Source organism: Furipterus horrens, unplaced genomic scaffold, assembly GCF_987537825.1.
Source record: "Furipterus horrens unplaced genomic scaffold, mFurHor1.1.pri manual_scaffold_6, whole genome shotgun sequence".
NCBI lineage: Eukaryota > Metazoa > Chordata > Mammalia > Chiroptera > Furipteridae > Furipterus > Furipterus horrens.
Genome location: NW_028327176.1, coordinates 10,309,350 through 10,332,578, shown reverse-complemented (window position 1 = coordinate 10,332,578; position 23,229 = coordinate 10,309,350). Strand labels below are relative to the sequence as shown.

At 38.8% G+C, this 23,229-nt stretch overlaps 1 protein-coding gene across 5 annotated transcripts in view; it reads left to right on the top strand.

Moving 5' to 3' along the window:
* The first annotated feature begins 2,354 nt into the window (after positions 1–2,354).
* Positions 2,355–23,229, top strand: part of PUM2 (pumilio RNA binding family member 2) — a 90,896-nt gene continuing 70,021 nt past the window's right edge. For 4 of the 5 annotated variants that reach the window (XM_090280946.1, XM_090280945.1, XM_090280944.1 and 1 more), the window contains exon 1: positions 2,611–2,722. The gene's annotated coding sequence lies outside the window, so the exon portion shown is untranslated. Of the gene's footprint in view, positions 2,407–2,610; positions 2,723–23,229 lie in introns of those variants that run through there. The other variant, XM_090280943.1, reaches the window with a different exon arrangement.

The window sequence follows — 23,229 nt, the reverse complement described above, 5'->3', positions numbered from 1 at the left end:
TATGTGACCTTTCTGTCTACGGGACGATGCTCCAAACAACTGAGCCACCCTGGCCAGAGCTAAACGATTGGGCTTTAATCTGTGTTCTACAGAGCACAAAACTTCTTAAGGGATTTCCCATGAAAAAAAATCTTCTAGAGTCAAATTTGTTTGGGAAATGTTGCATACCACGTCCCTCATTTGTATATTTACAATACATATTACTAAGAAGATGGTAGTAAAAAAGCCTTTTCTCAAATATAGTATTTCATAAACAGAATGAGCTGCATGATCTGTAGAGCCCAGAGTGAAATGAAAATGAGGGGCTCCTTTTCCAAAAACTATTAAGATTTCCTAGATGGTGACAACAGAGCATTGAACCAATTGCAGAACCCTTCTAAAGCTTGAGGCCTGGTGTGACTGCACAGGCCACATGCCCATGAAGCTGCCCTGTTCATGGAGACGTTGGAGGTATTAAATGAGACAGTGTATGGGAAGTACTTCAGTGCGTGCATACTGTAAGCACTAAATAAATAATAACTGTTACATACACAGCTTTTAGTTAGGACTCTTGGTTGTAACAGAAACTCAATTCATTTCACTTAAGCATAAAAGCAGAATATACTATGAGGATCCAAGAGTATGCTACAGAATCCAAAGGTAGAAGCAGCTAGCAACATAGAGGAAGAAAGAAGAGAAACATGGTCAGGATTCTCCTTTTCTCTCTCAATTCCACTCTTTTCTATGGGTTCCCCATCCACCTGGTGGGATAAGTCAGCCTAGAGATCCCTGCGGTTCAAGAGACTTCCCAGGGGGGTATCTTAGCACCAATTTCAAATTCTGAAGGGTCTCTGATGGCTCCACATATTTTCACCTGGAGTAAACAACTGTATACAAACACTTCTGCTATCATCGGCCTAACTGAGGGGGAAGGAGAAAGCAGGCACAATATGCATGTCCCAGTGTCTCCCATTGATCATGCGAAATTTCTTAAAGTAACATCTATTAGCACTGACCAGAACATACTTGGAAAATATAGGTGTGGGTAAAAGGAAGCAATGGAATAGCTGAAGGAAAGACGTAAGTGCCAGGAATCAGGTTTTCATTTCAGAATGACTGAAGAGAGTGAGACTGAGCACAGGAAGGCTCGTTAAGAGCCTGCTACGCAATTCCAGACCTGGGAAGCGCAGAATAAGACTATCTCCAGAAACATTTAGGAAATAAAAATATGCAAGGCTTTATGGGAAGAGGGGTACGAGGAAGAGACAAGGATGGTTCAAAGGACTAATTTGGGGGGAACTGAATAGGCAGTGAACTACCAACTGTAGAAATATGCAGGAGTTCGGGGCGGGGCTGGTTTTTAACGTTTGGTGCCAGGAAGGACAGTCAGTGGAATTATCTAGAAGCCTGAAATTTAGGCAACAGGTAAAGGCTTGAGATTGATTTCAATCTCACTCTTTTTCGGTAAGAATTGAATACTAAAGAGCTCATGCATTCAACACATGATTATGAAACCGTACTGTGGCCCAGGCACTGGGAAACACATAAAGGGTCCTCGTAGGCCCTCGTGGAGCTTACGGTCGCCTAGGAAGATTAGCAAAGTAATCATGTTTTCCAAGTACAGAATGTCAGGAGAGCCAGGAGTTGTGCAGACACGGAACGCAAATCGGATAGGGTGCCAGCGCCCTACCACGTTACAGCTGTGGGTCAGGGAGAGGGCACCTGCTGGGTCTCGAGCCTGGCATTGTGACTACCCAAGGCACGGAGGGGAGTGTGCTTGGCGAGGGCGGACTGCAGGTGATCAAAATCAGCCACGGGTGACAATCATTGGCCAAGCAAGAGAACGACCAGTTTCCTTTGTGTTCATCCCAGCCACGCACTGTAGGCCCGCAATTTGCTGGGCTGCCTCCACTTGCCCAGGAGGCAACGACTAGAACGACAGTGCATTTAAAAGATCCACATTTGCACCCAAAATGTGTCTCCATAGTCTTGCCACGGGGAAAGGATAAGGATGAACCTTTAAAGGCTTGGATCGCTGTACGAGTCCTGTGGGTGTCAGCACCCCGGAAGCAGAGTGCGAGCAGTAAGGACATCGCAGTTGGGGGAGAGCGAGCCACCGGGGAGGAAGTGGAGGGGAAGCGAATTTTGAGGTCGAGGCCCCACGCGGGAAGACAGCCGAACGCAGCGTTCGAAAACACTCCGGCCGCGCCGCCCAAGCCCGGCGCTCACTCCAGCCAGGGACCTCGGAAAGCCCAGACCCAGATGCGAAGCCGCAAGTGAGGGCGGGGAGAGCACGCCGGAGAGACGGACGAAACGTGCGAGTGCCGAGAGCGTGCGCACGCGCAGAGCCCCCCCACCCCGGCCCCCGCGGCCGGCGCCGAGAGCGCGGGAGAATCATCGGAAGCCCCTGAGCGGAGCCGCACCTCGGTGAGTGTTTCCTTCCTCCCTTTTCTCCCGGAGTGCATTGCGGGCGCCCGGTGGGCGGGGGGAGGGGAGGGGAGGGGAGGCGGTGGCGGCGGCAGCCATGTTGTTGTGAGTCTCTGTGTCTCGCCCTCGGTACTTCGGTGGTTCGGAGGAGGAGGGGGAGGAGAAGGAGGAGGTGGGGTGGGGGGGAGGGAGGTAGGTGGAGAAAGAAGATATTGCCGCCACCGAAGGCGGAGGAGGGGAGGACGTCTAAGAGCGACGCCGCCGTGTGCCCAACGGTCGGTGTCCCCGGCTGAGGCAGCGCGGCCGCAGCAGCCCCGTAAGTCCATCGCGCTTGCTCCCTGTCCCCGTGCTCTGGCGCCGCTGGGGCTGCTTCCCGGGCTTTGTGTGGCGGCCTCGGCGGGAGCAGCCCGCCGGTGGGAGGGCGGACGGAGCCCGTGGGGTGCCCGGGACGGCTGCGGCCTGGGGCCCGCTCGCACAATGCAGGGGGAGGGGTGCCGGAAGGGGGTGTGCGCCCGGCTTAGGGGTTCTCCTGGCTTCCCCGCTTCCATCCCTCCGCCAGGCCAAAGCCTCGCGGCGCCGGGGGCCCACCGGGGCTCTGGGGTTCGGGCGCGCTTTGCGTTAGAGACCGAGCTGTCCGTGCGCCCAGCCGTGGCGTTCGCAAGGGGGGGCGGGGAGGCGGGTGGATCGCAGAAGCGTGTGCGCTGCAAGTGGGCGAAGAGGAAGCCGTGGGCTTGTGAAAACAAGCGTGGGAATTCTCGGGGGCCGGCGAGTGTCCGGGAAAAGCTGGCGGCGGACAGGTGTGGGTATGAAAGAAGCAGCGATCTGGGGTCGACGTGCTGGGTACCGTTAGTGAGGGAGGTTGTGTTGTTGTTACAGTAGCAGATTTTTGATACTCAGAAACGTGTAAGTTGAGATCAAAGGAAAGATTTAGAGGCTTCAAACATTGTAGCAGTAGTTTTCCATCTGAAATTAAGGCTTTATGGCCAAACACGCTTGTAAAAAAGTTAGTGCTGCTTTTGAGAACATAGCTAGGGAAACCCCACTTTTTATAATTTTTCATTCTAACGCACACTGAAACATTTTTTGGTGGGGAGCCGTATTGCGGACGTAATGGTGTTTGTGTTAAGACAATCACGTCGATTAAAATCTGATCGGGCTCGGCATTTTGTGAACTTTTTAACTTAAAATTGGTGACAGATACTTTCAGTAAAGGTTATCAGGGGAAGCGTTATTAGAAAAATGCTTTCAAAAGCTTAAGAGAAATGTAATACCTGTAAAGGTATTGTATATCAAAATTTTTAATAATGGGAGTTACCTAAGGATTTGAAAAGCTTGTCTACTGCTGAAGAAGCACGTTTACTGCCGAGAGTCGTGTTTGGTAGATGACTACACCACGTGACCCTGGAGTATTCGAAGATGATTTTAAGGAATTCTGGCCAGGACTCCTGTTAATATAAAGATAAATGTTTTTAATTGGCTAAGATTCTGATTTTAGCAGTTCAGTATTCTGGTTTAAGAAATTATTTGTTTCATCTGCACAGCCATCATAAATAGATCTTGGCCTTTCCCTTTTGCAGGAATGTCTTTAAAAGTCCCACTTTTGGTAAAAGTAAGTTATTTAGAATTTTTTGGTGTCCTTGAGGGTGGTTTTTGTACCAGAAAAGGTTTACTCTGATTTTTAAAATTAAACATATATCGGGATCCTGGTTCTTAAGCTTTTATTTATTTATTTTTTAAGTATATTTTATATTGTTACAATAGTTCCAAGGTTCTTAAGCTTTTAAGTTTAGCTTCTTTAAAGTTCAGTTTTCTTGCACAGTTTTAGCTGTTTCATCTTCGAGTTAGATTTGCTGCTAACAAAACCTGGACATCTTCAAATAACGTAAACTGTTTAACTTTAATACATAGTTTTTTAAACTTAGTTTCAGTCCGGAGTTCTCTTAGGTGTTACAATGTTTAGTAAGATTACACTTTAAAAAAAAAACTAAATTACTGCTATATTTAAATTGAACTTACAAGGTTGTCACTTTAATAGGCCAGTTTTTCTTAGGCATTGAACGTATATAAAGCAAATACGGTAATGCAGTCTTAACACATATACTGATATTAGGGTTTTGTTTCTCTTAAACCTTTTGTACTTGTTTATAAATCTTTCTGATGGCGAGAGATAATTAGTCCTCCTGTGCAGGTGCTTACCCTAGCTGGCAGCAGTAATTATAATTATGATCAGAGGTTTGGGCCAGGTATGAATGCAAACCCCATCTTCTCAGTGACCAAACTGTCATTTCCTTTTTATAGACATTGGCAGAATTTTCATTATTTTAAGTGGAGGTTGGTTCCTGTCTCCTGAACTCAAGTTCTACATGCTTCCTTACTCAGTGACCTTTAAACTTGCTGGTTTTCTAAGATAGGAAAGTATTCTGTTTCTGTTTTTGTTTTGTTTGTTTTTCTTAAGACTTAAGGATATTTTAAATATTTGAATGTTTGTATCTCATGGCTTTGGCTTACATTCACAGTTGGAGGCCATTTTACTGACAGCTGAGACTGAGATAAAAATTGTATTTATAACTGGGTGAGTTGGTTTGTGACCTACTAGTTTCTTGCTGTTTTTTAAGAAGGCATAAAACTAGTCGTCCTTGCTCCTATTGTTCCATCTCCCCACTCTTTCTTCTGATGAATCTGTAAGAGGAACTGATCAATTATGGCTCTGCCCTTTTCTTTTTCTCTTTGGGAATCTGCCCCCTGCAGAACGCATTTTGTTCTGCTGCTTCAGGAGGCCACCAGGGAGACACTGCCCCTTTCTGGAGGACTGTGGTTGTCCAGTGCTACCTGTGACGGGCCTGGGATAGTTATGGGGTGTGGCCTAGGTCTAAATTCTGCTTTCCTGGGTAGCTTTATCAGTAATAAAGGGGCTATTTGGATTGCCATCGGTCTAACTCCTGTGTGTCTCCTGAATTCTGATGTGGTTGGAAAGGGTTTCCTCAAAACCTAATCTCTCAGATGCTAATATTTAAAGTGATTTTTTTTTAAAAGTTTCATAGTTTTAGGGTGTTTTTGTTTTTATAATTTATTTGTTTCTTTTTTTATTATTTTTTAAATTTTATTAGAGGTAAGGGAAAGGAGAAAGAGAGGGAGAGAAACATCACTGTGTGGTTGCCTCTCACACCCCCAACTGGGGACCTGACGTGCAACCTAGTCATGTGCCCTGACTGGGAATCGAACCAGCGACACTTGGCTCGCAGGCCGACGCTCAATCCACTGAGCCACAGCTGCCAGGGCTAAAGTGATTTTTATGTTCAGTAATAGGGATAGAAGACATTTTTTGTTTAAAATATATTGCTTTTGTAGTGGAAAAATTGGATTTACAGAGAAATATTTTCAAGCTTTTCCAATGAAACACAGAATAGCATTATTACATAGGTTGGTACATGATAAGTTGCTTTTCTTCTCAGAGTTTCAGGTAGCAGTGTGTTTAGAGACATAAGGTTAATACTATATTTTTTCCTAGTGACTTTCTTTTAATAACTCAAAATGAAAAATTGGAAGACTTGCCTAATTAAACATGCGTCACCTTCCCGAGTCATTTTAATTCTTATAGTGGAAAATTTTGTATTTCTGGTGATTTTTTTTTTTTTATAAACAGTGTCTCTTTTTTTAAAGAGTGAAACCTGCTTGTTGCTTCACTTATTTATGCATGCATTGGTTGATTCTTCTATGTGCCCTGATGGGAGATAAAACCCATAACTTTGTTGTATCAGGAGGATGCTCTAACCAGCTGAGTACCCTGCCAGGGCACCTTTTTTTTTTTTTGACCCTTGCCTGGCTCCTTTTTATATTTTTCTAAAGTACTTTAAGGAATCAAATAGGATTGGTTATTCAAGCATGTTGGCAAATGGATAGTTTCTTTAGTTCATTTTACTTCTGTAAATTTAGCCACTGCAATCCCATCCATTTTCAGCTCACATATCACAGGTTTTTCACTTAAGTTCTGATCCTCTGAACTGTTCTCTCGTGGAGAGAGAAAAGATTTTAGAGTAGAGTACTGGAAAACATCCAGATGTGTGCACCTTGTGTGCATATCTCAGGATTTCCTGTAGCTGCCAAGTAGGAAAAAAGGGGACGAAGCGTGAAAGGAGAAGAGAGAAGAGGTAGTTGGAGTATTAGGTACTTTGCAAGTGGGACAGAAAAAGAAGGCAATCATTATCACCCGTCTAGGGTAAAATGTATATTAATGTATATTTTGGACTTCAAAACCCTCCCCAAATCTGTTTCCTGGAAGGGAGTTGGTAAAATTCGCTATAAAATGACACTACAAAATGGCTAATCCATCACCTGCCTAGAACAATAAAACCTGCAATTGACTGCCAGGTGTTAAATGGGGGGAGGTTGCGCGTGCGCCTGAAGAAAACACCGGTAACTGTAGAGAAGCTAGTTTGAGGGTAGATTTTTGTGATTTCTATTGTAGTAGACATCGTATCAAGAGTAGGAAGTTCTAGATCTCAAAGTGGTGATCTCTGATTTTAGGCACTGTTTCTGAAAGACTTCTTAGTGATCAGTGAGATGTAATCTTAAGTGACTGTACAAGATGTAGTGCTGGGTTTTTTTTGTTGTTTGTTTTTTATTCAAACATTAAAGAAGATCAATGACTGGTAGAGTCAAGCTGACCCTAAATAGTATATAGGTCTTTGCTAGGCAGTCAGATGAGGCAAATTGTGGATAGAGAAAAATGGGAAAGTATTGTATGATTTTGTTAAATACCAACAAAGAATTATATACAGATAAAGAGCTGCTGGTGACTAGGTCATTTAATATCTACATTGTATTTTAATGGTAAAACCTGAATATTTAAACAAAGTCAACATACACAGAATTAAGATTTGAAGTTTAGAGAGAATGATAGCTCCAGGTTTTGCCTACAGATGCTTTCTTGGACCAACCTTATAGTTGAACTGTAATTGATTGCTTCTATTTGAAGGGAGGTCTTAAGTGCCTTCATTTAATCTGTAAAATATGTGGCTCTTACACTACCAAAAAGTGGTACTCTAGGATCTTGCAGAAGATAAAATTGTTTGCTGCTGTTTATCATAAGCCTGGTTGAGAAGATACTCATGGAGTAATATTTGGTGAACATTGAGTCCATTTGTTACTACGAATATTCTTAAGTTGTATCCTTTCATGAAGATCAACTACCAAAATTTGCACATATTTTTTGAGTTTTGCATGCCAGTTGGGTGCTACACTGTCCTTAGGTGTTGATGGTAAAATAACCCTTGTTCTTAGGGAGTTTATAGTGAAGTGGAGAGGCAGATGATTAAACTCATGTTTATAGTGCACTACACCGAAGCGCTGTTGGTTTACATAGGTAGACACTGCAGGGTCAGGAAAAGCTTTCCACAAGAGGTAATGTTGAGTCTAAAAAGGCTTAGAGAAGTTAATTTAGATGACTTGGGTGAAATGGTGTTTGGCCACAGGGATTAGTATGTGTAGTGACCCTGATAGGGAGATGGCAGGGTTTAAAGTGGAGGTAAGGAAGGGAATTGGAAAGATAGGACTGGAGAGAAAGGTAGGGGTCCAGCAGATTTAAGGGCTTTATCTACTTTGGACAATCCTGAAAGACTCTGGAAATCCAAGATTATAACTTGAGAAGGTTTAGACTATATTGTCATGGTATCCTTACAGAATTACTGTGTGTTCATTTTCTCTGGATTGTGTTAGGACTTAGGTACAGGAGTTTCCTTAAGGGACTGACTATTACAAAAATGAGATTATGATACCTTGGCATCTGTTAAGAGAATGTTGTTGAAGATATTTTGTGTTACAACTCTGTGTTCTCTACAATAACCCCTTATAAGAAATTTCTTTTAGAGCTTTGTACTGAAAATAAGGTGGCCTCCAAGGAATTGGCATGATTCCTTTCTATGGATGAGAATTGTATGTAATTTACTGTATACTTTTTATTTTTGTATCTTCAGAAGTTGAACCTAAGAGTTTACTTACTACTTTTGTTATTCAATATTTGCTTCATTATTTTCAAAGATTAGATTTTGTTTTATTGTGTATATTTTCTATGAGATACTTAGTGTGCCTTCTTCAGATTTTTAATTTAAATGAATACAGAATAATTTTTACTTAAATTATACTCAGTATTTCTACCACTGACCCTTTTTGGAGTATGCAACTTTAATACTCCTTGAAACTAACATAGATTTAGTTTCTCTTTTCAGATACTGCTGTCCAGGTGTTCGGGGTTTTTTGTTTTCTGAACAACAATTTAGAATTTTTTTAAACTTTAATATCTTTAGGAAATTGGTTTGGTCATATCACTTAAAGTTATTGGAAAACAAATGATCGCCTGTTCAAGGCTTAGTCTTGAATATTTGAGGAACTTTAGAAATCACAGTTTATATTTATCACCTAAAAGATTCCTCTTGCTTAATTCAAAGATTTGTACAACTCACATATTTTATTAGACTTCATAATAGTGATAATCTAAACATTTTAAAACTTAACTTATAAGTAAGTTATGGCTTAGTCAAAAGTTAAAGTTGAAATATGAGTATATTATGTAATTCATGCATTCCTTTTTCTTTATTTTCCTTGGACATGACTCAAAATACTGCTTCAAAATATCTTACTTGTGTTAACATATTTGCAGAAGAAAGTTATGATATCACTGGGTTAAAGGTAAGCAGTTATAATTATAGGACTTGTCACAACCTTTACTATGCTAATGACAGAGAATGAATTCCAGAATGACCATGTGCTCAGCTTACAAAAGAACAAGTGGATGCTGAGGATCAGCATATCCTAAATTATTGGACAGGGAGCCTCTTATTTCTTAGAAAAATGTGAGGAGGTGTTTAAGGAACACACTTCGGAAAATTATAAAGGAAAAAAATCCTTTTAAACCTGCTTTAACATCTGCTGCTTAGGGGTTTTTAATTTTTTCCCCAGGTTGTGTCAGACTGCGCATTCAAATGACTTCCTTTAGTCCTGTTACAGCCTAATTAACACTTGAGTTACTTCTCCTTGGTGCTGTATTGATGCTAATGGATAATGTGTATCAGTTAAAAGTTACCAGGTAGCGCCCTTACTGTTGCAGCTCTGTTGGCTGGCTCAGCCCTCGGCAAAGCAAAGGCTGCGGGGTGAATTCCCTGTCAGGCCGCTGCCTGTGCTGCAAGCATGGCAGCCAATCAGTGTTTCTCTCCTCCTCTTTCTCCCTCCCCTCCCCTCTCTAAAAATAAATAAATAAAACCTTTTTTTTTTAAATTACCAGATAACCATTTGAGACAAGTTTTAATTGTTGGGCATTCAACGTAGTATTAACATGAACTGAAAAATCGCAAAGATCGCTGGTACTCTATTCTGTGATAAAACCTCTGTAAACGGTGATGCATTTAAACTGTTTATATAGGACCCTTTTTAAGAAAACTTTATTTTGCTAACTTCAGCAAGCCTTCCAACAAGAGAAATGCAAAGAGAAAGCCAGCACTTCCTCCTCTCCTACCAAAGTTGGGTGTGGTTTTTTTATACCCCCTTTTTAAAAACAAAAAAACAAAAATGGGATCATAATGCTATACCTTAGGCAACTTGGTATTTTTATTTACTATCATGAACATTTTATTAGTAATATAACTTTAATAAGTTGCAATACTTAATGCATAGCTTTTTGTTTTTGCTGGATCATTTTTCTGTTGAACTTAGGTTTAGTTTTATTTTTTAACAACTATAAGCAGTCTTGCAGAAAAAAAAAAAATCACACAGGACATTCCATCATGCTGTGCTCTTGTTTATTGTGAGGTAAGTTCCCAGAAAAGAAATTACTGGATCAAAGGATTTTATATTGATTTTTAAACAGAAAAATATGTTTACTCACTATGGTGGGTAATTAATACTCTGGAAAGCACATATGTTTCCATTCATACATTATCTCATTCAGTCTTCACAATTACCCTATCAGGGAATCATTGTTACTCTCAGTTGCGAAGGGAGAAACAGGACCAGAGAGTTCAAGTGGTCTGAGTTCATTCAGCCAGAGACAAGCAGGAAACTGTATTCTAGGTTTTTGATTCTGGTTTCTGTTACTCTGATGAACGATCAGACTTTTAGTTAGAAAATCATTCGGGAGTTTAAGGATATGTTCCTTAGCTATAGGTGCTGTGGTGATAGGTAAGGACCTCAATTCAGTCTGCACAAGGAAGCATCACCACCTATTTCCCTGCCCAGGCTAATTCAAAAAAGTTTGAATGGGTGGGATCTGAGTACGTATTTGTAGTTTTTTAAAATGTTCTACCTAGATTCCAATGTACTGTGACGGTTTGAGAACCAACGACCTTAAAATAGGTGTGCTCATTGTCCCTGAGGGGCACATTTTGTTTTCTGGGAAACAGTTCCTCACTATCTGTAATAAGAAAGGCATTACCTTTGATCCATCCCAAATCATAATATGTATTTTATTCCAGGTGGTTAGACCTTCAAGGCACCAAACTTAGGGTTAACCTCCTTTTGTAACTAACCTTTTTTATTCACATTGCTGTTAGGAGTGAAGCTGCACAGAACTGGAGTGTTGTGGTTTCCGTTGCAATTTTCTGAATTCAGATCAGTGATAGTCTTGAGTGAAACGAGTGATCAATGGCAAAATTTTTTTATCCCAGTTCACATCATCTCTAACCTGTTGTTGACAATACTTGACAAAGCAGAGAGCAATTCTACGAAATACTTTGAAAGCTAGAAATATGTAAATCACGTTTTATCACAGCACACTGTCACATACATTGGGTCTTAAATGTATGGGTCGGTTGACTCCATTTTATTTTGTTTTGTTTTACACTTTGAGGAGCATATCAAAGAGTAGGGCAGAACTAACCTAGATGAAATGGTTAGAAAACTAAGTGCTAATGACATACGTGCGATTCCTTTAAATAGGGTCGTGAGAGAATGTTTAGATCTACAAATTGGATTTTGCTTTTTAAAACCCAAAGTGTCATGAAGGTGTGGCTAGAGATATATTCTATAGCAGGTATTGGGTATACATGTAAATCCCTTTATAGTGCTTTAAAAACCCTTAGAAGTTTACAAATAAGACTAGTGAGACTATTTCTCTTTTAAGTGATGCCTAGGTTATGCCATAATGCATAGCTGTTGTGTATAGGTGTATTTATGAAATACGTGCATTCTACCATATATAAGGCCATTGATTTCCAAACTAACTTGACTGTACTAAGGACCATATAAATGTGTTTACTGATTTTTAACACACATATATATATATATTTTATTTTATTTTTATTTTTAGAAAAAGGGTAAGGGAGGGCGAAAGAGATGGAGAGAAACATCAATGTGTGGTTGCCTCTAGCTTGCCCCCAACTGGGGACCTGGCCCGCAATCCAGTCATGTGCCCTGATTGGGAATCGAACCCAGTGACCTTTTACTTTACAGGCTGGCACTCAATCCACTGAGCCACACTAGCCAGGGCTGTTTTATTATTATTTTTATTCCTGTCCCCTCCCCTCTCCACTCTGCCCCCCTTTGGCAACCGTCAGCTCGTTTTCTATATAGTTGGGTCTGTCTGTATTTTGTTTATTCATTTATTTTGGTTTTTTTAGATTCTGCATATAAGTGAGATCATACAGTATTTGTCTTTGCTGACTTAGCATAATACCCTCTTGGTCCATCCATGTTGCAAATGGCAAGATTCCATGTTTTCCAAGTACAGTTAACATACAGTATTATATTAGTTTCAGCTGTACAACAAATTTCATTCTTTTTATTGCTGAATAGTACTCCATTTTTTGTGTGTATGTGCACACGTAACTTTTTTATCCATTCATTTTAACACGTATACTTTAAATATTTTCAAAAATGTAAGGATTGAGTGGGAAATATTCAAGGAATAAAGAAGTATAAAATGTAAAATTAAAATCATATGTGCTCTTTTCCCATATATGACCATTATTAACAGTTAAGTGTCATTTTTTATTGTTTTCCTGGTATGCATAAATATGTATGTTTGTATTGTTTTTACAGAAGTGGGATGATAGAAACAAACTGTTTTTCACCTTGCCATTTTACTTAGTGTCCTGCAGTTTTTCCCGTATGTGCATAAATACATCCATCTTGTGCTTTTTAATGGGTGCATAGTTGATAACTGTCCATTTCCCTCCTTGTTGCAGTATCCTTTGTATTCTTCTTTCTGAGCTCCTTCCTCCTGTTAACATTTCATTGAACAGTGGCATAACCATAAGTTTGTAAAATGACATTACATGTTTTCTTCTATCCTAATTCTGATGTAGAGAAGTTTTAAAGTCTAATGGTCATGTCATAGATGATGTTATTACTATATTGAGAAATACCAACTAAATGCCATGGGAATTAAGGAAAAGATTGCTTGGGGATAGGTTTCGGTGAAGAGAGTGACATTTGAGCCAAACTTGGAAAGATTTGTAGGATTGGCACATGAAGAGGTAAAGAAAGGGCAAGAGCTCTCCAGGGACTGGGTTAGGTTGAGCAGAAGGAAGGGTGGGAATGAACTTTTAGAGTTGTATAATTAACATATCAGCTGAGTGATGGTTTATGCTTAGTTGGTAGTATTGAATTCTCTGCCATTTTAGGAGCTTTGGCTATTAGGGTAGGAAAACTGGGTACAGTTTCCTTGTTTGTGAAGTAGGAAAACAATACCTACTTTTCTGGATTGTAGTGAGAATTAGATGTAACATGCCTAGTATCGTCTCTGGCATAAAATTGGTCCAAAGATACTTGTGCTCATTTGAAAAATTCATATATTATTTGTCAAAAATAATGATTGCGGAAGTAATAAATGACATTAAATTTATACAAAAGCTTGGACTTTTAAGTCACTTAACTTTATGGAGAGTAACCCCTTTACAAGCTACAATTTATACTTGTTTTGTTCTCTTACTGATGAGGACTTAAAAAATACAATCCTCTTGCTATTATTACAGATAACAGAATTCCTTAATGTCATCTAATACCCATTTTTGTATTTAGATTTCCCTGATATTTTCAGAGAAAGATTTTTTATAGTTGATTTGTCAGAATCAGGATTCAAACTAGGTTTACACAGTATATTTGGTATTTGAGCCTCTTTGTATATATTAGTCCTCCTCTCCCTTTAAATTTCACTTCTGGCTGGTGTGGCTTAGTGGATGGTGTGCTGGCCTGTGAACCAAAAGGTCACCGGTTTGATTCCCAGTCAGGGCACATGCCTAGGTTGAGGGCCAGGTCCCCAGCTGGGGCATGCGAGAGGCAACTGATCATTGTATCTCTCGCACACTGATGTTTCTCTCCCTCTCTTTCTCCTCTTTCTAAAAGTAAATAAATAAAATCTTTTTTTTTAAATTTCATGTCATAGATATGTTGGTGAACCTAGGTGATTTCCTCCCCATCCACCCTGTGGTGTTTTTTCCCCCCTGTATTCTGGATTGAGTAATTACTTTCTTGTGTCATCTATTGATTCTGTTCTATCTCTGTCCTATTTCTGATAAACCAGTACTATTTAGATTTAGCAGCTTCATTAGATAGATAAAAGCTTAATGGGTTTTTTTTAGGCAATAATTCTTCATAGGTGGTAGTGCTGTTTGATATTATATTACATCATTAGGCATACAATGCTTCTTCCACTTTTAAGATAATGGCATAGTAAATAACAAAATAATGTTAATTTACAAACACCATTTTGGGGAGGCTCATTTCATAATATATCTTTGACACTTCACATGTACCTTTGTCTTATTAGAGGCACCTTTGTGTTATCTTAAGAGTTTTATAAAGCACATCATCTTTATTAGTATCTTAACTATTTGACCTGCTTCTCTCAGGTAATGTCTAAAAGCATCAAAAACTGGCATTGATTGAGATTGTATGTAGAAACAATATTTTGTTTCTCAGAATAAAGAAACTTTCCTAAGCAGTATTTGAGAGAATCCTAAATTGAGAGAATGACTTTAATACAAGAAATATTGTAAGGACTCAAATATATGGAGGTTCTCTTTTAAGAGAATTTTAACAGAAAAATGTCTTGGCCTTATATTGGCATATTCGTAAGTATTTGTATATGTATATTTATCCTATTTTGCTTCCTCGAGATTATCTCTGACATTTTCCTCAAAGAGCTAAAGCATTCTTACATAGAAATATTTGGTAAAATTTTATTTGATGTTTAAATACTGGTGCTGGAATAATCTAACTTCTAATCTGGGAAGTTTGGCCTGGGGTCTGGAGATTTCTGGTTTTCTGGGAGTCTGTATATTAATAACACATTTTTGCCAAATTACATTCAAAACATAAAACTGAATTTTTTTTCAGTGTAGTTGAGTAAGTAATACTGTTCTTTTTGCTAGTAAAATTTACAAGCATACATAATTCCCAAATGAAGTACATGGACAAACAAGTAGCAGATATTAAAAAATATTGATGTGGATCTTGATTCAACCATTAGCTTAGTGGCTTGTCCAACACCACTAGAAAAGTATGATTCAATTCATACCCCAGTAAAACAACAGATTACTACATATTAGTGATTAGTAGAAACTTCTAATGTTAAATCTTTGAAAGCTAATTGTCTTAAAACTAATTTATAATATGAAAATGCGACTAGTATCATACGGTGGTAGAAAGTACTTCAGTACCATTTATTGTAGTTCTAAATGAGTTTTCCTCCTAACTTATTTTTTATGATAGGCATGTGATGGGGAATTGGTTCAGATGCTGTAAGAGAATAATAAGTACCTTAATGACAGAAATGTACTTACTAATGCATATTGGTTCTTTGCACAAACTATTTATAAACCTTTGGATTTTACATTAGTGCATATGAAAGCTAACAGAACTTAATCAAGTTATTCACTGTACTTTATCTAGTTTTTTTCCCCCACATAATTAGTAACAATGCAGCTTACAGAAAAATTAGCTTCAGGCATACCTTGGAAATATTTTAAGTTTGGTTCCAGACCACCACTATAAAGCAAGTATCACAATTAGACAAGTGGTAATTTTTTTTTTTTTTTTTGATAAGGGGTCTTGCCTTCAAATTGTAAAAACATCTGAAGTGCAATAAAAGAAAGTGCAATAAAATGGTGTATGCTTATAATATTGGGATTTTTTTTTTTTTTTTTTTTTTTTTTTGTACCCTCACTGGAGGACATTTTTTCGGTGCTTTTAGAGAGGAAGAGGGGGAGAGAGAAACTTCAATGCAAGAGAGAAGCATTGATCATATGCACTCAGACCAGGGATTGAACCCAACCTGCAACCTTTCAGTTATGGTACAACTCTCCAACTAACTGAGCCACATCGGCCAGGGCAGATTTTAGAATTTAATAAAACACAGTTAGTTCTTGCTAGAAAGCAGAATCATAACTTCAGAAACTAACTTTAATTCAGCCCTGACCTGTGTGGCTCAGTTGGTTGGGCGTTGTCCTGCAAAGCTAAAGGTCATGGGATTTGATTCCCCATCAGGGAGATTCCAGGTCAGAGTAAGTACAACAGGCACCAATGTTTCTCCCTCTCTTTCTCCCTCCCTTCCCCTCTCTAAAAATAAATAAAAATGTTTTGGTTTTTTTTTTAACTAACTTTAGGCCACAGAAGAGTTTCTATTATGTATCTTCTGCATTAGTAAATTCTAATTGTTTATTAAAGGAAATAACATTGGGAAGTTTCATTTACACCCCAAGCAGTACTGTGTACTATATATAACTCCTGGATACATTTTCTGTAAGTAAACATAGTTTAATATTATGTAACTGATTGCTTGATACTCCGTTGCTTGTTAGAAGATAAGATTGTTCTTTTTAAAAAAATATTCTATTTATTTTCAGAGAAAGGGGAAGGGAGGGAGCAAGACAGAGGAAGAAACATCAATGTGCAAGAGAAACATCAGTCAGTTGCCTCTCACAGGCTCCCACTCAGGGACCTGGCCCACAACCCAGACATGTGCCTTCACAGGGACTCGAACTGGGGACCTTGTGGTTCACAGGCCAGCACTCAAACCACTGAGCCACAGCGGCCAGCGGCAAAAGATTGTTCTTTTTTTTCTCCCTAAGATCTGAAGTTGTTACATTTATGTCCAAATTCTTACTCCCCTACTTTTCCTCCCCCATCAAGATAATATCAACATTTGTAGCTGCATAGGACATAGAAGATTGGCATTTTGCAAAAATTTTGGGAGTCCTGCTTAGTGGCATATGTGCTGCCATGCCCCTTCCACTTCATTATGGGAATATGGAGGTTATTACAGGAGCATTGAAACAGTGTTTATTTTCTTTCTGTCCCCTTTTTTCCACCTTGTTCTCCCTTCTTTTCCTCATGTTTGAAATAAGTGGTAACACCCTAAACCAGTGATATCCAACCTTTTTCATCTCATGGCACACATAAACTAATTGCTAAAGTTCTGCCAATCTGACCCCAAAAATAGATATAATTTTTATTAACACCAGATGGCTATTGTTGTGTTGGCTATTGTCATTTTTTTATTTGACAATTTAATGGAAAAGAGGTTAATGCTCCTTACTAAATAGTCAGATACTGAATGTTTTAACAATTCTTGTGGCACACCTTCTTGAAAATCTCTGCCCCAGACTGAGAGACTGATTTTGAGTCTTGTGTGGGGTTTTTTGTTTGTTTTAAAGTCTTCCCTGTAACCTACTTGGTTATTTAAAGAAAATAATAAAATCACCTTTGGTTAAATGTGAATCTGAAATCCTTTAAATGCATGTAAATAGTATGTTTGAACAAGTTGAAAGCAAAGCCCTAATGCTTAACTTTTGGTTTCTTCATATTGAAGTAGTCAAAAGAGTAAAAACACTATAGGAAAGGCTGGCAAACTACGGCCTATGGGCCACATCTGGCTCACTACCCATTTTTGTCTGGCCCACTGTCTAAGATTGATTTTTAGGTTTTTAAATGTTTGGGAAAGCCCTGACTGAAGTGGGTCAATTGGTTGGGTATCATCCTGCAAAGCGAAAGGTTGCTGGCTTGATTCCCAGTCAGGGTACACGCCTGGGTTGCGGGCTCAGTCCCTGGTCAGTGTGAGTGCAAGAGGCCACCAGTCCATGTTTCTCTCCCACCCTTCCCCTCTCTCTAAAAAACAATCAACAACAACAACAACAACAACAAAACCCACTTTTTTTTAATGGGAAAAAATCAAAAGTATAATTTTGCGACACATGAAAAATATATGAAATTCAGATTTCACTGTTGGTAAATAACATTTCATTAGGAGACATCCATGCTTATTCATTTTTATATTGTTATGGCTGTTTGTCCACAAAGCCTAAAATGTTTACTGTCTAGGTCTTTACAGAAAAAGTTTGTTGATCCCTGCTCTGGGCAAACGAAAGAATTGATCCATAGTGGTAAGAGACCTCTCACATTTATTCAGAGGTTCTTTTAACTTATGACCTCTTCTATTTGGACCACAGATAAAACCTGGAATAAGCAAAAAAGACTTTCATTAAGTTTCAGTGCTTTACTCTTTAGAAATTTCTTAAGTCTACTGCTATACTTTTCCTTAATAAAAATCTCCCTCTCATTCATCTATTATGCAAATTTATTATAGAAAGCTATTAAAATTTCAGATAAATAGATGGAAAAAATTGGTGTACTCTGATCATGTAAGGACTGTTATGGATTTTATTTCCTTTCATTATGTCTTTCTAAAAAATATTTTATTAATTATGCTATTACAGTTGTCACAATTTCCCCCTTTACTCCCCTCCACTCAGTATTCCCTTCCCTCCAGCAGTCTCCCCCTTAGTTCACATCCATGTGTTGTGCATGTAAGTTCTTTGGCTGCTCCATTTCCTATACTATTATTAACTTCCCCCTATTTTGTACCTCCCAATTATGTTTCTTCATTTTTACACCTTTTCCCCCATTCTTCCCCTTCCCTCTCCCAGCTGATAACCCTCCAAATAATCCTCATACCTATGATTCTGTTCCTGTTCTGGTTGTCTACTTAGTTTTTTTAGATTCAGTTGTTGATAGTTGTGAATTTATTGCCATTTTAATGTTCATAGTTTTGATCTTCTTTTTCTTAAATAAGTCCCTTCAACATGTAATATTGGCTTGGTGATGGTGAACTCCTTTAGCTTTCCCTTATCTGGGAAGCACTTTATCTGCCCTTCCATTCTAAATGATAGCTTTGCTGGATAGAATAGTCTTGGTTATAAGTCCTTGCTTTTCATCACTTTGAATACTTCTTGCCGGCCCCTTCTTGCCTGCAAAGTTTCTTTTGAGAAATCAGTTGATAGTCTTATGGGAACTCCTTTGTAGGTGACTGCTTTTCTCTTGCTGCTTTTAAGACCTTTATCTTTAACCTTTGGCATTTTAATTATGATTTTCTTGGTGTGGTCCTCTTTGAGTCCAACTTGTTTGGGACTCTGTGCTTCTTTGAGTTATATAGCTATTTCCTTCGCCAAATTAGGGAAGTTTTCTCATTATTTTTCTTTTTCTTTAAAAAAAAAAAGTTTATTTATTTTTATTAGAGACTGGGTAAGGGAGGGAAAAAGAGGGAGAGAAACATCAATGTGTGAGAGAGACATCGATCGGTTACCTCTTCCACGCCCCCAGCTGGGGACCCGGCCCACAATGCAGGCATGTGCCCTGACAGGAAATCGCATTGGCGACCTTTTGGTTCACAGGCTGGCACTCAATCCACTGAGCCACACCAGCCAGGGCTATTTTTTCAAATCACTTTTCAATTTCTTGCTCTTATTCCTTCTTCTGGCATCCCTATGATTCGGACCTTGGTATGTTTGGAGATGTTACTGAAGGTCCTTATACTATACTCATTATTTTGCATTCTTGTTTCTTCTTGCTGTTCTGGTTGAATGCTTATTTCTTCCTTATGTTCCAATTCGTTGATTCGAATCCTGGCTTCCCTCCCCTGATGGTTCCCTGTAGATTTTTCTTTATTTCATTTAGTGTAAACTTCATTTCTTTCCTTTATATTGTTGCCATACCCAGTGAGTTCTCTGAGCATCCTGATCACCAGTGTTTTGAACTCTGCAACTGGTAGGTTGCTTATCTCTGTTTTGTTTAGTTCTTAGTGTTTTGTTCTGTTTTTTCATTTGGGCCGTATTTTTTTGTCTCTTCAATTTGGCAGCCTCCCTGTGTTTGTTTCTGTGTATTAGATAGATCTGCTTTGACTCCCTGTCTTAGTAATGTGGTCTATTGTAGAAAAAGCACCTATAAATTGTGTGGGACAGAGCCTTAGGTAATCACCAGGGTGGGGCAACCCACTTCTCCACTTTGTGGCTCTGTGTGGGGTGAGGGCATGGAGAGGGGGGACAATGCCTGGCTTCTGGAGGTTTGCCCCACACTCGCTCCATTTGCTCAGTTTCCAGTCACCTCACTGATTTCCTGTATGTGACTGGCTCCCTTCCAGCTGTTGCCCTGGTGGTGAATCCCAGAGTGGGTGGGTTTGCATTCCTTCTCAGTCCCTGCAGGCCCTTTAGATGAGTCTCCTGAAAATCTGGCAGTTTCTTCCGCCACCCCATCTCCACTGGTTTTTACAGCCAGAAGTTATGGGGATTTATCTTCCCAGCACTGGGCACCTGGGCTGTGCAGTCTGGCCTGGGGCTGGGGTAGCCCACTGCAAAGGTATCCCTACCAATTTTTATTCACCATATGTAAATGTGGGACAGTCTGTTGTGCTGCTGCCGCTGCCACCTTTCTGCCTGTCTTCGTGACTCCTCCCCTTTTACCCATCTGGATGAATGTGTCTTCTTTAAATCCTCGATTGCTGGACTTCCATACAGCTCGATTTTCTGATGATTCTGAGTTATTTGTTTTGAGATCTAGTTGTAATTCTTTCTATGGTTGTGCGAGGAGGCGATGCATGTCTTCCTAAACCTCCATCTTGGCTTGATGTCTCTTCCTTTCAGTATTTAACATTACTATACAAGCATTTTCTTAATTACAAACTCAAATATTTTTAATTGCCTCATGATTACTTACTGTGGGACAGTATGCAGTTATAAATTCAGGATTGCAAGCAACACTACTACAAATATCTTTGTACAAAAAGCTGTTTTATATTTAGATTTTTATCATTAGGCCTGATTCCCAAAGTTGGGGAGACTGATTCATGAGATATATGCATTTATATATATGATACCCAGTTGTTTTCCTAAGAAAGCATTGTGCCTTTAGAATGTGTTTTTTGTTTTTATTAGCGATAAATATTAGAGCCTGTTTAATCTTACAAGTCTACTGTACTTGGATATCTGAGGCTACAGGTTACTGCAAATTAAAAGTAACCTAATTAGAAATTAGGTTAGAAGTGGTACTGTTACTTTCAAGTTCAGTGATAGTTAACCTAACAGCAGGGCAGGAGGCTGAAATACTCTGAAAAGCTGACTCCAGAGACGAACACTGATCGCCGGAAGAACCTCAAAGTATCAGTTCTTTCTAGAGTAGTCTGTGATGATGCTCTTGATGATAAATAGTATTTGGTGGGTACTTTTTATTAGTAGCTCACAAAGCACTTTTGAATACACTATCTCATTTCTTTACAACAGATAAGTAAATTAAGATTTAGGGATTACCTTGCAAAAGTCAAACTGTGAACTTATAATAGCAGAATAGTAATCCATTTTTGAGCCATTTCCATCCTGAGTAATAGAACAATCCTGAAACATTTGTATGATTCACCAGTAGATTTGGGAAGCAGTTAATGCTTGGAAAAAGTTGAGGCTGTAATGAGAGTTCTAGGAAATATAGGGGCTATAAATACAAGGCTTAAGAGAAATTGAGATCATAAATGTAAATCTATGCATAAAAAGTGTAAAGGTCGTAGAGTCAAGAGCAATATGAAATCCTATGAAGTACTTATAGAATAATGAATGTATACTTTATCCAAATTTAGGGAACTTTAAAGAAAAATTTAGAAATCAAAGATTGCTAAAGCAAACTACTAAGACATTAGTGTGTCACATTAAGATGGAGAACTTAGATTGTATGACTACGATGTGTTGGGACACATTTGGACCAAGATTTCTTTTAATTGGTGGTTATATGTAAGTATCCATAACATATATGGTATATTTGTATATGAAATTTTATTTATGTGTGTGTCATGTGATAAAAGAATATTTTTATCTCAAACTGGGTTTTGCTCTAAAAACCCAGTATCATTATGGTATGGCCAGAGATAGTTATTGTAGTGGATATTGAATGTGCGTGTAAATTAGATCATCTTCAAATGTAAAATCCATAATACAGTGTTGGAATGTTTGCTTTAAATGGGCATATGCATTTTGAAGACATTAAAAGGAAAAAATAGTCCTTTGTACTTACGCACATACTTCCATTTTGGTGTTCTTTATTCCTTCCTGATGATCCACATTTACATCTGTTATCTTCTTCTTTTAGCCTGGAGAATTTTTTAAAAATCATTTCTTGAGGTGGAAGTCTGTTGTAATGAACTTTTCTATCTAAAATGTCTTTGATTTAGCCTTTAATAATTATTTTAAATTTTCACCTGAGGATATGCTCATTGCTTTTAGAGAGGGAAAGAGAGAGAGGGAAAGAGAAACATGAACATCAACTGGTTGCCTTCCATGTGCACCCCGACCAGCGATCGAACCCACAACCTTGTGGGATGTGGAATGACGCTCCAACCAACTGAACCACCCAGCCAGGGCAGCCTTTATCCTTGAAGAGTATTTCCAGCAGATAAAATTCCAGTTTGGCTTTTTTTTCTTTCTTTCAGCACTTTATATTCTGGTCCCCATTGTTTTAGTGCAAACCCAGGGGTCATTTATATCATTCCCCCCCACCCCCTTTATGTAATGTCCCTCCCACCCCCAGCTGCTCTCAGGGTTTTCTTTTTATCATTGGTTTTCAGCATTTTTATTATGATCTCCATGGGTATGAGGTTTTTTGGGTTTTTTTCCCCCCCATTTATCTTGACTGGGGTTCATTGAGCATCTTGAGTCTGTAAATTTTGCTCATGAATTTTAGGGAAATTTATGGCCTTTTTTTCAAATTTCCACCTCGTTCTCTCTCTTCTCTCATTTTCTTTTTTCAGATGGGAAATCTCTGTTGATCTGCCTCAAATTCCCTGACCCTTTATCTCCAGGCTGATGTTAAGTGCATCCAGTAAAATTTTTTTAAAGATATTTTCCAGTTTTAGGATTTCCTTTTGGTTATTTGTATGGTTGTGCTTTGCTGGAATTTTGTTTTTTGGTTTTTTGGTTTTGTTTTGTTTTCATTATGGAGCATAATTTTTTCTTTCATTCATCTCTGCCCACGGTTGTAGTAGTCACTTAAGATCTTGCTAATTCTAACCTCTGCGTCATCTTGGGATTCGTCTTTATTAATTGAGTTTCCCTTTTTTTTTTATGTTTAAAATTTTTGTATTGTGTTCCAGATACATGTTTATATTGAAGATGTTCTGGATTCTATGTGCTTATGGAGAATATTGGCTCTGTTTTTGTTTTCATGGGACTCAAACTCTGACTTCCGTGGTGGTTAGCAGCAAAATTTAGTTCTTTTAGCCTTAATTGGGCTCTTGGAATCTATCCCACGTGTGTAGTTCAGGGATTGTCTAAAAATCCAAGCAGAATTTGGTTGCCTCCTTTGTAAGACTTCTTCATTTCCAGCTGTTGTGCATGTCCCAAACTCTGTCCTTTGGATGTTCAAGCCTTTAAGACTTTTTTTTTTTTATAGGAATTTAAGGTGTTTTATTTATTTTTAATTATATTTTTATTTTTGCTTATATTGTCCAGAGTTTATCATTATCTGTAGAAGGGTTTGGTCTAGTAGGAGCTCCTCTTCCAGTTACCAGGAAACATCAGATTCATT